Source organism: Mandrillus leucophaeus, unplaced genomic scaffold, assembly GCF_000951045.1.
Source record: "Mandrillus leucophaeus isolate KB7577 unplaced genomic scaffold, Mleu.le_1.0 Scaffold25, whole genome shotgun sequence".
In the NCBI taxonomy this organism is placed as follows: Eukaryota; Metazoa; Chordata; class Mammalia; order Primates; family Cercopithecidae; genus Mandrillus; species Mandrillus leucophaeus.
The window spans coordinates 1,366,044-1,381,253 of record NW_012102587.1 but is presented as its reverse complement, the minus strand read 5'-3'; positions in this window follow the sequence as shown (position 1 = coordinate 1,381,253).

The window sequence follows — 15,210 nt, the reverse complement described above, 5'->3', positions numbered from 1 at the left end:
TCCTTAGAGAGCTACAAGCTAAACTACCATTTGCCTTAGCAATTCCATTACTGCGTATACACCCAGAGGAATATAAATCATTCTGCCATAAAGAAATATGCATACAAATGTTCATTGCAGCACTATTCATAATAGCAAAGACATAGAATCAATGTAAATCCCTATCATTGCCAGATTTGATAAAGAAAATGTGATACATATAAACCTTGAAATACTGTGTATCCATAAAAAAACAAAGAGAAGATGTCTTTTGTGGGAACACAGATGGAGCTGGAGGCTATTATTCTCCAGCTAGCTACTAACACAGGAACCAATTAGCACATGTTCTCACTTACAGTTGGGAGCTAAATGATAAGAACTTAAGAATACAAAGAAAGAAACAACAGACACTGGGGTCTACTTGAGGGTAGACAGTGGGAGGAGGGAGAGAAGCAGAAAAGATAACTATTGGGTACTTGGCCTAATATCTGGGTGATGAAATAATCTGTACAACAGACCCTCATGACAGGAGTTTACCTATGTAACAAACCTTCACATGTACCCCTGAACCTAAAAGTTAAACAAAAAAAAAAAAGTTAAAATGAATGAATAAATAAAATGTGTGCTATAAAGTACTGAACGTGACAAAAATAGTTTGACAAAATATTATAAAATACTAAAAATAAAAATTGCTTAACTGAACTATGTAAAAATGGATAGTTCTTGATTTTAATGAAATTTATTCTAGTTGATATTCTTATTCTCATGAAAATGTATCAATTTGGATAGAATTTTGACAAAAATGTATTAAAAATTTTTGTACAGCCTAAAAAATATGGATGTAAAGCTATACTTAAGTCCTGAAACTATCCATTAAAACAAACAAAAAGCAAGATTTACCCAGTATTGATTATAGTTAACACTGCTAGATGTTAGACATTTGTTATTTAAGATAGGCACAATTCCTGTCCTCATGGAACTCAAATATATTGTGAAAAGTTGGCTTTTAAGAAGTAAAATAATAATCAATGTAATAGATACTACAATTTCAATGTTGGTAAAAGCCTTATAGCAAAATAATAATATGTAAGAAACTTGACTGGATGCAAATTAAGTAAGAAAGCATTACGGATTTTTATGGAAAGCTTCTCTGAGAAAGTAGCTTTGAAGTGTATATCTGAGGGAGAAGCAGCTAGTTTCAAAAGAAGAGCAATTTCAAAGTCTGGGAGAAGGAAAGACCTTAGCATATGTGAGTCAAAAGAGGGTCACATGGTGTCAGAGCAGGAATGAGAAACCAATGAGATATAGCTGAAGAAAAATACAGAGCTTTGGACTTAACTCGTGGGGCTGATGTAAAGACTGTTAGCAGGATTACAACTTATGTTTGGGTATAAAAATTTTATGAGCTCAGATTGAGCAGAAGTTTACTGGAGGCAGGAGAGAGAAGACACTAGAAATCAAAGAGATTTAGATCAAGAATTGAGTTTCGGACATGTTAAAGGTGGCATGCCTGCATGATATTTAAATGGGGGACTCCAATTGGGTATGAGTCTGGAGTTTGAAAAATATATCTGCAATTACATGTATCTTAAGTGCCAGACGCCTGTGGGTGGTATTAAAAGCACGGGAATGCTTGAAGATGTAAGAAACGATATGAAGATAATTGAGAGGGAATCACCAATAAAGAGACACTGGCTAAATCTGTATTAAGGAAGCCAATAGAGGAGATTTTCAAGACGCAGAACATCATCAACTATGAAATACACTTCTGAGATTTGGTGACGTTTGCACAGAAACAATGAGGGAAGACAGAAGCAAATACTAGACTCATTAACATAGCTATTTTCATTATTTGCCTTTTAAAATATATTTATTGTGGCAAAATATACATGACATAAAAATTACCATTTTAACTCTTTTAAGTGTACAATTAAATGGCATTGGTCATTTACATCGTGCAACCACCATTACCGTGCATCTCCAGAAGTTCTCATCCCAAATTGAAACTATACAAATTTAACTTCCAATTCTCCTTTCCCCAGCCTTGGCAATCACTGTTATCTGCAAAGGGAAAAAATTTTACTTCTTCTCTTCGAAGTCGATGCCTTTTAATTTTTATTATTGTCTAATTGCTCTAGTTAGAGCTTCCAATATTATGTTTAATTAGAAGTGACACAAGCAGGCATTCTTGTCTTGTTATTAATCTAAGGGCAAACACTTTCGGATTTTTTCACTATTGACTATGATATTAGCTACAGGATTTTCTAGCCTTTTCATGTTGAAGAAGTTTATTTTTATTCCTAGTCTTTGGAGTGTTTTATTATTAAAGGCTATGGAAATTTTTTTTTTGAATATATTGGATGATTCTTCTGTTTTTGGTTTATTTTGCGGTGTATTGTTTTGCTTTTGCTTTGATTCTGTTACTAGGAAGAAAATCAAGTATTTTTCCGTATTGAACCACTTTTGAATTGCAGGGGTAAATCTCACTTGGCCATGATATATAATCATTTTCCTATGCTACTGAATGTAGTTTGTTAGCATTTTGTTGAAGATTTTTAAATAAACAGTTCACAAAAGGCATTGGTCTGTAGTTTTCTCATAATATTTTTGTCTGGCTTTATCATCAAGATAATGCTCGCCTCATAAAATGAGTTAGAAAGTGTTTCCTCCTCTTCAATTTTCTAGAATAATTTGAGAAAGATTGATGCTAATCCTTTCAATATTTGGTACAGTTGTGAAGCCATTTGGTCAAAGGACTTTCTTTGTTGTTAGATTTTTATTATTGATTCTACTTCCTAACTAACTATAGGTCTATTCTTATTGTCAGTTTATAATTTGGTCTTGCTAAGTTTGTGCTTCTAGGAAGTTGTCCACTTCATCTAGGTCATCTAATTTGTTGGTGTACAATTATTCATATAACTCTCCTATACTTTTTTTAATTGGTAGCAATGCTACCACTTGCAGTTCTGATTTAAGTAATTTGAGCCTTCTCCCCTTTTCTTTTAGTCAAGCTCACTAATGTTTGCAAATTTTGTTAAGCTTTTTAAATAAAATGTTGTGGTTTCCTTGATTTTCTATATTGTTTTTCTGTTTTCTGCTTTATGTACCTCTCTTGTACCCTTTATTGTTTCATCCCTTCTGCTATTCTGGGCTTACTTTAATGCCATTTTTCTGCTTTTTTAAGGTGTAAAATTGGGGGTTTTAATTGAAATATTTCTTCTTTTTAATGTAATTGATTGTGACTATACATTTTATTTTTAACACTGCTTTCACCAAATCCCATATGTTTTGGTATATTGTACTTTTATTTTAATTTGTCTGAAGGAATTTCCCAAGTTCTCTTGGAATTGCTTCTTCGACCTATTGGTGGTTTAATGATGTGTTGTCTAATTTCCAGATACTTTTAAATTTTCAAGTATTACTGTAATTATTGATTTCTAGCTTTATACATTGTGGTATAAAATGATACTTTCTACAATATCAATCTTTTAAATTTTACAAAAACTTTTTTGGCATAACATACGGACAATGATCCATGCTCAAATGAGAAAAATGATTCTTTTTTGTTGTTGTTTGCTGTTTTGTTCTGCGTGTGCCTAATCCAGCTGGTTTACAGTGTGGTTCAAGTTTTCTACTTCCTCATTGATCTTCTGTTTGGTTGTGCTATCCATTATTGAAAATGACATATTAAAGTCTGCAACTGTTATTGTTAAACTGTTATTGATTATTATCAATTTCCACCTTTAATTTTGTCAATCTTTGTTTCATTTGTTTTCACATTTTTATGTTGACTTTATGTGTTTATAATTCATATATCTTGTTGGTTAATAGCTCTGTTATCAGTATGTAATGTTCTTCTTGTCTCTTGTAATAGTTTTGGACTTACTATTTTGCCTGATGTTAGTATACACATAAAAATGCATACATGTGCTCTCTTTTTCTTAATATTTGCACAAAATGTCTCTTTTGTTTCCATTTAAACCTGTTTGTGTCTCATATCTAAAAAGAGTCTCTTGGCTGGGTGCAGTGGCTCATGCCTGTAATCCCAGCATTTTGGGAGGCTAAGTCAGGAGAATCACTTGACCACAGGAGTTTAAGTAGAGCCTGGGCAACACAGGGAGACCTTGTCTCTAAAAAATAATAAAATAAGATGAAATAGAGTTTCTTATAGACAGCATAAACTTAGATCACATTTTTTTCCTTTTAAATATTCTGCTAATCTTGACTGGGTAGTTTAATTAATATACATTTAGAGTAAAAAAGTAAGTTTTTTTTGCAATTTTGTTATTTTTATGTTTGCCTCATAGCATTTTTATTTCTCATTTCTTCTATTATTGTTTTCTCATATATACAGTTGATTTTTAGCAGCATATTTTGGTTCCTTTCTCATTTCCTTTTATGTTACTGTATAATTATTTGTGCTCCCTATAAAGATTGCATATATTATCTTCTACTTATAATAATCTAATATTAATTGGTAATACCTAACTTCAGCTGCACAGACAAACTCCTATACAGTTCTAACTTCCACAGTATCGATGATGCAAATTACATCCTTATACGCTATGTACCCACAGCATATACTTATAATCTTATATGGTTGGTCATTTAAATTATGTAGATAATAAAAAGCAAAAATACTAGCAAAAAATGGTAAGAATAGTGGCTTTAATACTGTTTAATATAAACTGTAGGAAACTACAGTTTACCCAAATCAGAGATTCCTCTACCTTCATATGGGTTTGTATTACTGTCTAGTATCCTTTCATTTTGACCAAAAGAACTTCCTTTACATTACTTGCAGGCAGCTCTAGAGCAATAAACTCCATCAACTTTATTATCTGGCAAGGTTTTAATTTCTCTCACTTTTGCAGGACAGTTTTCCTGGATATAGAGTTCTTGGTGACTTTCTTTTTTATTCCAGCAGTTTAAATATACCAGTGTCTTGTGGCCTTCAACATTTTTTTGCTCAAAAATATACTTAGAAACTTCTTGAAGATTTCTTTTTTTTTTTGAGAAGTCACTTCTCTCTTGCTGCATTCAAAATTATTTTCTGTTGTTTGTCTTTCAACAGTTTGATTACAGTATGTTTCAATGTGGATTGCTTTGGGTTAGTTCTACTTAGATTTTATAGAGTTTCTTATATTTGTAGATTCATGTCTTTCCTCAAATCTCGGATATTTTTAGCCATTATTTCTTCAAATAATCTCTCATCTGTTTTCTCTCTCCACTCTCCTTCTGGGACTTCCATAATATATATATTGATCCACTTGATGATGTCCAAGTTTATAGGCTCTGGTCACCTTTTTTATTCTTTTGTTCTTTCAGTTCTTAGTCACAATTATTTCAACTGTCCTGCCCTCTGGTTCACTAATTCATTTTTTGTGCCTGTACAATATGCTATTGAACCCTTCTACTGAATTTTTCAATTCAGTTGTACTTTTCAGCTCCAGAATATGTGTTTGTTTCCTTTTTGGTCGTTACTATTTCTTTGTTGATATTCTTATTTTTCTCAAATATTATTGTCCTAATTTCCTTTAGTTTTTTTACTCATATTTTTATTATGCTCTTAGTTATACTTATGGTAGATTCTTTATCTAGGTTGGTATTTGTATATCATCAGGGATACTTTCTACCAATTTATTTTATTCCTTTGAATGGCTCATGTTTTTCTGTTTCTTTGTATGCTGTGTGATATATTTATATATATAAATCTGTGAGTATTTTCAGACTGCCATTTTGCCAGGACAGCCCATCATTGATTAGCTGTGCATGCTCTGAGTCTGGCGATCAGGCCAAGGTGAAAGCATTAAGCAGTTTCAGAATGTTTCTGAGCATATCTCTTGACTGGATCTGCTTGTAGTTTTCTCAGTTATCCCTAATACATGGCTGCTTTTCGATTTCTTAGTCTTCCAAAGAATTTTACTTTGGCCTTTCCTCAGGATCTTAGATGGTCAATAGAATGATGCCACCATTATCTCTTGCAACAGGTATATGTGGGTCTGTTTTTACCCTATAAAGCTTTCATAACCATTGGTTGCTACTTTTCCCTGCTTCAGATTTGAGTTAGATGTGACAGACACCTGTTCTTTAGACAGCACATAGGTAGGCTGAAATGTTGCAAGTAGTGCTAATTTCCTCCCTGCAGTTCAAGAGAGAGAAGCAGGAACCAGGCATTGCTTCCTTGATACCAAGGCCACACCACCACACCACATGGGGAGGGGTGGAGCAAGAATAAGTAAAATTGCCATGCAATTTCCTATCATTTTTAAAGTGGCCTTTTCCTAATTGGTCACTTGCTTGGTTGCTGTAAACATGTGACTATTTTCCAGAGTTCTTGTAAGTGGGTTCATTCAACTTTTGGTCATTTATTTTGTCTTTCTAGAAAAAATGGCTTGGAGTTTCCTAGTCAGCCATTTCATTGGCATGTATCTTTTCACAATAATTATGAGAAGGGGATTGGTCAAAAACATCTTGCTGCTGATGGCAATGTGTGTGTGTGTGTGTGTGTGTGTGTGTGTGTGTGTGTGTGTGTACATGCGTCTGTGTTCCTATTACTAGAGTGCATTGAGTTCCACCAAATTGTATCTATGAATGGGAAATACCATGTTCCTTTTGTGCTTTGTTGTAATATTGTAAGATAAGTTGGTTCAAGTTGACAACCATTTTTTGACATCAGGTAAATAACTAGTCATTGTGCAAAGGACTAAGCATACAAAGAGCAATAGAATAATACTAGCATCTAAAGGCTGTCACAGTTTAATGCTAATAGAGCCAGATCAATAAAATTTGTTACGGGTTGAAAGTTGCCCTGTAATAAAAATATTAATGAGGTAGGGGTAGAGGATAAAAAGGAATAGGGATGTAAGAAAATATTTCCAGATAATACAGTATCTGTGCCATACATGGAGTACAAATAATTTTTTAACTGAGAATAGCCATAGGGTCTTCAGACAAATAGACAGTATTACAAAGATGCATTTGTGTGATAGTTTTGTTGAACCTGAAGGGACTCATTTATTCATTCAACAAGTGTTTCCTGAGTTGTTATTAGGTTTTAGGCACTGCCCTATGTCTGAGAATGCAGTAGTAAAAAACAGTCTCCAAGCTTATGAAATTCAAACTCCATTTGATAGGAAGTAAAAGGTAATCATGAGATTCTACTTTGGTAATCAGTAAAGCCCTTGTTGAGGAACTAATGTTTGAAAAATATCTTGAGAAAAATGAAGAAGTAAGCTATCTGTATATGCAGGGGGAGATTGTCTCTAACTAAGGGTACCATAACTGTGACAATTTTGTAGGTAAAGTATAGTTGGCCAGTTAAAGAAACAAGAAAAATTTCAGGGTGCTTACTCAGTGAAAAATGTGAAAGGAAATGAAGTCACTGAGGTATTAAGATCATGTAACACTTTTTTGGTCATGGTACCATTTTTCATTACAAGTTTGAAAGTAGATGATTACAGTGTCATAAGACGGTAGAGTCAAATGAAGAATTGATGGTCAACAAATAAGTAAAGAGTTAGATAGAACCCACATGGAAAATAACAGTTAAAAGTCATTTTGAATGTATGTGGAAAAATCCACAAGATGTTTAATGCTTAGAAACATCATATGAAATGAGAATAGCTGGCTGGGCGCAGTGGCTCATGCCTGTAATCCCAGCACTTTGGGAGGCCGAGGCAGGTGGATCACGAGGTCAGGAGATTGAGACCATCCTAGCTAACATGGTGAAACCCTGTCTCTACTAAAAATACAAAAAATTAGCTGGGCATAGTGGCATGCACATGTAGTCCCAGCTACTTGGGAGGCTGAGGCAGGAGAATGGTGTGAACCCGGGAGGTGGAGCTTGCAGTGAGCCAAGATCGCACCATTGAACTCCAGCCTCAGTGACAGAACAAGGCTCCTACTCAAAAAAAAAAAAAAAGAGGACAGCTAGGGGTAAGTAGATCAGCCAGCAATACATGTGTGTGTGTGTGTGTGTGTGTGTGTGTGTATCTGTGTCTCCACACAAAGTCTGTGTTAGTCAGGGTTTTCTAGAGGGGCATACCTAGTAGGATATATGTATGTATGAGTGTTGAGGGAAGTTAGGGAGCCCGAACAGAGGGACTGGCTGGAGCTGTGGGAGAGGAACATAAATTGTGAACATTTCATGGACATTTATCACTTCCCTAATAATACTCATAATTTCTTATGCCTGTCTTACTTTAATCTCTTAATCCTGTTATCTTCGTAAACCGAAGATGTGTGTCACCTCAGGACCACTGTGATAATTGTATCTAACTGTACAAATTGATTGTAAAACATGTGAGTTTGAACAATATGAAATCAGCGCACCTTGAAAAACAACAGAATAACAGCGATTTTTCAGGGAAACAAGGGAAGACAACCATAAGGTCTGACTGCCTGTGGGGTCAGGCAGAATACAGCCATATTTTTATTCTTGCAGATAGCCTATAAACGGACGTGCAAGTAGGGAAGATGTTGCTGAATTCTTTTCCTAGCAAGGAATATTAATAATTAAGAACCTGGGAAAGGAACGCATTCCTGGGGTGAAGTCTATAAACGGTGGCTCTGGGAGTGTCTGTCTTATGCGGTTGAGATAAGGTCTGAAATACGTCCTGGTCTCCTGCAGTACCCTCAGGCTTATTATGGTGGGGAAGAAACCCCACCCTGGTAAATTTGAGGTCAGACTGGTTCTCTGTTCTTAAACCCTGTTTTCTGTTGTTTAAGATGTTTATCAAGACAATACATGTACTGTTGAACATAGACCCTTATCAGTAATTCTGCTTTTGCCCTTTGCCTTGTGATCTTTGTTGCACCCTTATCAGGAGTTTCTGATTTTACCCTTGTACTGTTTCCTCAGAAGTGTGTGATCTTTGTTCTCCTTTTTTCCCTTTGAAGCATGTGATCTTGTGACCTACTCCCTATTCTTGCACCCCCTCCCCTTTTGAAATCTTTAATAAAACTTGCTGGCTTTAAGGCTCAGGTGGGCATCATGGACCTACCGATATGTGATGTCACCCCCGGTGGCTCAGCTGTAAAATTCCTCTCTTTGTACTCTTTCTCTTTATTTCTCAGACCGGTCAACACTTAGGGAAAATAGAAACAACCTACATTGAAATATTGGGGGTGGGTTCCCCTGATATATAAGGGGGGAGTTTCTTGTGGAAAATTGAATTACAATATCATAAGGTAAAGTCCTATGATAGGCTGCCTGCAAGTTGAGGGGAAAGGAAGCCAGTGGTGGATCAGTCCATATCTCAAAACCTCAAAAGTAGAGAAACCAACAGTGCAGCCTTCAGTCTGTGGCCAAAGGCCCAAAAGCCCCTGGCAAATCACTGATGTAAGTCCTAGAGTCTAAAAGCTGAAAACCTAGAGTCTGATATTCAAGGACCGGAAGCATCCAGCAGGGGAGAAGGATAAAAGCTGGAAGACTCAGCAAGTCTGCTGTTTCATCTTCACCTACCTGCTTTATTCTAGTCACTCTGGCAGCTGATTAAATGATGCCCACTCAGATTGAGAGTGATTCTGCCTCTCCGAGTCCATAGACTAAAATGTTAATCTCCTTTGGCAACACCTTCACAGACACACCCAGGAACAATATGTTGTGTCCTTCAATCCAATCAAGTTGACACTCGATATTAACCATCACAAAGTGGCAGCACTGACAGACGGCTTAAGAGAAGAGCTTCAGCCTCCAAAAATCTCTATTAGCACTGCAAATCCTTCTCTTATTAAGATGAAGCCTTAAGTAATAATAATGTTTTCACTGCATAATTTTAGCTTTAAAGCTAATCTCTAACTGCACCATTCAATTAGATTGCCACCAATTCTTGGATGGAAATCCTTGATCTGCCATTTGTTTTATTGTGAATCCAAGAGAAAAATGCCAAGGACTTGTGAAATTGAACAGTGTGAATTTTTAATAGGCAGACTAAGTACATGGTCAGGATACCTGCCAGGCAGGGACACCAAAAGAAGTGAGAATTCTGTTATTAGAAGATCCAGAAAAATGTAGGTTTAATTTGAATTAGTCTTATTTCTATTTCTAATTTTTGTGTGTGTGTGGCGGACAGTAGGGCATCATAGTCTTTTCAGTGGTTTTGGCATCTGCAGTTCTTTCTTTGGTCTCATATGGCAACAATAATTGAGATATAGGGTGGCACAATATATCTGAGTGATGAATACAGAATGAACAAGGCCTATGTCTTGAGTAAGCTGGTCTTGAAGAATATAAAGAGAAAATGTTACATTTCTTAGATTACCAGTTAAAAAGAAGAGGAAATGCTGGCTAGAAGAGAAAGAGTCATTAACCCAAAACAACTGAACTGAGATGATGTGCCTGGGAACACTGTTAAAGGGAATATTTTAATAGTGTAAGAAAAAAAAAGTTAAGTCAGTTTCAAGACAGTTTGAAACATTTTGGTTTGAATAAAATTATTAAGATATTTTTAGTTAATATCTTATTGAATAGGTTTCTCATAGCTTTTGAAATGCTATTGGCCACATGAATAGTATACAGGACAACAATTTCCCACACAATATGATCATCATCATCCTGTTGTCCTTGGAGAATTCATTAGTACCTTCACAATTGTGGCTGGCTGCTGTGTGCAATTCAAGAAATCTTAGAAAGGTGGTTTTTTTGTTTGTTTTTCTTAAAAATAGTTGGTTTAATGTTCTCATTCTTCTGTAAGTATAATGATTCCTTTGGAAAAGACACTGTTCTCATGGCTATTACAACTAATTTAAGACAGTTTTTCTACAACTTGAAATTGTTAACTGAAACATATATTTTTAGTATTTAACGAGGCTGAAATTGCGTATTTTATTAAGTAAAGTTTTGCACTAGAATGCTTCCCCTTGTTTGCATACATATATAGATAGGTTAAATGGCTGCAATTTATGGAAAGATACATTTTTAGTGTTATTTTAAATTGGTCATGGTTACCAATCACCAGAGCTGCATGTAAATATATTCATTAATTTGTTTGCAGAACTAGATTTCCCATTGCTGATCAACTGTCATTGTTGCACTATAAGTATGTAGGTTTCTTTTTAACTGTCTCGTATCAATGAGACCTTATTTCCATAAAACATAGAAACAAGAAAATAAATGAAAATAGTGTTTTTCGCTTGACCTTAGAGAGCGCCACAAAAAATAAAAAGAGAGAAGAAAGAATAAACAAAATCAATAACCCTCTGGCTAGATTAACAAAGAAAAAAGAGGGAGGACCCTAATGAACAAAATAAAAAGTGAAAAAGAAGACATTACATCTGATGCTACAGAAATACAAAAGATAATCATGAACAACTGCAAGCTAAAAAACTGAAAAGCTAGATAAAATAGATAAATTTCTGGACATATACAAGCTACCAAAAATGAACTAGGGAGAAATAGAAAACCTGAACAGACTAATAATGAGTAACAAATTTGAATTAGTAATAAAAAGTCTCTTAACAAAGAAAAGCTTGGGACCAAGTGGTTTTACTGTCAAATTCTATTAAATTTATATTTAAAAAGTAACATCAATTCTTCTCAAACTATTCAAAAAAAATTAAAAAGGAGAAAATTCTTCCTAACTCATTCTACATGGCCAGATTTACCCTTATATAAAAACAAGCCAAGAATACAACATCAAAGGAAAATTACAGGTCAATATTCCTGATGAATATAGATGCAAAAATTCTCAACAGAATGCTGGCAAACTTAATCCAACAACATGACAAAAAGGTAATAAGCCATGATGAAGATGGATTCATCCCAGTGATGCAAGGATGGTTCAACATATGCAAATCAAAAATTGTGATAAATTACATTCAGCAGAAAGAAAGAAAAATCCCATATGTTTATCTCAATAGAAGCAGAAAAAGCAGTAGGTAAAATTAAACATAACTTTATTGAAAACTATTTTCACTTCATTAAAAAAAGATTTTTTCAGTCCACTAAATAAAACCCTCAATAAACTATGCACAGGAGGTACATACCTCAGCATGACAAAGGCTGTACAGGACAAACCTACAGCTTCATTATACTGAATGGGGAGAAGCTGAAATCCCTTCTTCTGAGAACTAGAATAAAACAAGTATGTCCAATGTTACCATTTTTATTCAACATAGTACTGGAAGTACTAGCCAAAACAATCAGGTTAGAGAAAGAAATAAAAGGCATCTCAATAGGAAAAGAGACAGTAAAATTGTCCCTTTTTGCAGGTGACATGATCCTATATTTAGAAAAACGTAATGCCTTAACAAACAAACAAACACACTTAGATCTGATTAAAAGATTCCATAAAGTTGCAGAAAACAAAATTTACATTAAAAAGTAAGATTTCTACACACCCCAAACGAACAAGATGAAAAAGAAATATAGAAGGCAATCTTGTCTACTATAGCTACCAAAAGAAAGATACCTGGGAATAAATTCAACATGAAAGTGAAAGGTCTCCACAAGGAATGTTACAAATGACTGATAAAAAATATTTTATATATATAGATAGATATATAGATATATATCTATCTATATCTATTTTTTTTTCCCCAAGATGGCAGATTAGGGGCATGCCTCCACCATTTGGAAATAGCTATAGTACATAGAAATAAACTCTGTGAGCTTTAATTCAAGAAGAAAAATGGGAATCCCCTTGAATCATGAAGGTCACCCCAGACCCTGAAGAAGATAATTTGGCAAACTGCCCCTGTGACAGCATGTGGTTGGTAAAAATGAGTAAAGACCCGGTAGGTGAGAGGACAGAGAGTCTGTCTCTGTGACTCACCTTTCCACAGGGAATCCAAGCAACCTAGGCCAAGGGAGAACAGGGTTTCTCTGAAGCCCTGGAGCTAACTTGGGGAGAAGCTTGGAGATGCTGTAAGGGAAAGACAATGGAAAAAGCTGCAGATGTTTTCCCAGATCTAAGACTGAGAGCAGTACACCATTTTAAATCTAGGTATATAGAAAGTCATACATTCCTTAGTGACCTGGCAGTGTGGCTGCACAGGCATTATAGTCTTTGACCAGAGATTGGAGTACCTTCTCTTGAGTTGGGTGGGGGCCTCCACAGTCAGAACCATGGACTTCACCCCAGGAGTAGAGCTAGAATAGTGCTCTCACCCATGGGAAGCCTAGGCAGGAGGGGAACTGCTACAGCTGCCATTTTTCCTGGATGGTGAGACTTGTAACCTGGACCAGCTTGGTGACTTGAAACCAATCTGTGTGTGTCATTGCTGTGTGTCTCCCCCCGCTCTCCTAAGATCATGGCGCAGCAAGGACCACTGTGCTCCACACCCAAGCAGAATTTCAGGCATTTGGAGCACTCACTTGCCTGAACCAGAAGCCTGAGCTACCCCACCCTTCCTAGGATTAGGTTGTGGTTCAGTGAGGTTCTCTGCTCCACACCCGGGCAGATCCCATGGAATTTGGAGTACCCATTTACCTGGTTCAGCAGCCTGAACTGCTCCACCCTTCCTGCATATAGATCATGGTGCAGCAGAGCTCTCTCTGCTCCATGCCCGGGCAGGTCTGCAAAAATGAAAAGCACCCATTCACCTAATTCAGTAGCTGGAACTGCCCCAACATTCGTGGGCATATATTGTTGCAAAGTGGGGCTGTCTTTGTTCCATACTGAGGCAAATCTCCAGGAATTTGGACCACCACCTAGCCTGGATCAGCAGACTGATATGCCCTACCCTTAATGTGCAGAGATTCTGGCACAGGAGGACCCTCTCTTCTACATGCCCAGCAAATCTCCAGGCGTTCAGAGCACCTGCTTGCTTTGTTCAACAGCCTGAGTAACCCGCCCCTCTTGTGCAGAGCTCCTGATGCAGGGAAACCCTCACTGCTCCAGATTCAGACATTCAGATCACTGTTCATCTGGATCAGCAGCCTTATCTGCCCCACCCTTCCTTTGCAGAGATCCTGGTGCAGGAAGGCCCTTTCTGCTTCACATCCAGGCAGATCACCAGGCATTCAGAGAACCCACTCGTCTGAATCAACAATCTGAGCCACCCCACCCTTCCTGGACATAGATTGTGGTGCAACAAAGCCCTCTCTGCTTCACATCTAGGTAGATCTCTAGGCATTCAGAGCACCAGCTTGCCTGGATCAGCATCCTAATCCACCTTACCCTTTCTGCACAGAGATCCTGGTGAAGGAAAGCCATCTCTGCTACAGGCACAGGCAGATCTCTAGACATTCAGAGCACCTGCTTGCCTGGTGCAGCAGTCTGAGTCACCACAGCATTCTTGTGCAGAGATCTTGGTACAAGGGATACCTCTCTGCTGCGTGTAGCATCTGACATATCTCCAGGCATCTGAGATCAGAAACCATCTAAAACCTGCTGAAACCATCTTCTGGATTAGAAGTTTAGACTGCCCCTCACCCCCTTCAATTCATGTGCAGAGAGCTTAATGCGGAGGTGATTTTTCAGAAGTGATTTCTCAGCTTTATGCCTAGGCACAGCTCTGGGTGCTTGTTGACTTCCCACTGGCTTCTCCCTCAGTGCTGATGCTTATGCCTGCCATCATGGGACCAGTAGGAGGATCTGCGCAGTCCAGTCTCACATATGGTTCATGTGTCCCCTGGGCTAAGAAGCAAGCTCAGAACACTGTGCATTCCATATATCAGACCATTATCTGAGGCAACAGAAAACTTCTGCCAACAAATAAAAATGAAGTGTATATGCACCCATGTTGGTCATAGTCAGCTCTTACCTATAAGTGCCATCTATGGGCTTGTGGGTCAAACTCCATAGCCTATAACCTGCTGAAAGAAGTGTGTAGAACTATAGAGGCAAAGCCAAAGACCCTACTCAGTATTCTCTATGGTCACACCTCCCAGCAAGGATTAAAAAGAGAAAGGGAAAGAGAATGTAATAATAATAACATAAAATGATGAAAAAATGCTACCTGCATGAAAATAATTACAAGAATTAAAGTGCCAGTGTCTCCAGATGAGAAGGAGCAAGTGCAAGAATCCTAGCACTATGAGAAATCTGGAAGTAATACCACCAAGGGATTACAGTAGGTCTCCAGCAATGCTCCCAAACCAAAATGGGAACTCAAAAATGACAGATAACATATCCAAAGCATGGGTTGCAATGGATTTCAATGAGATCCAAGACAAATTGAAAACCAAAGCAAGTAAATTCTAAAGCAATTCAAGTAATGAAGGAAAATATAAACACCTTTAAAAAAATCAATTACAGCTTCTGGAGTTGAAAAACTCCCTTAAGA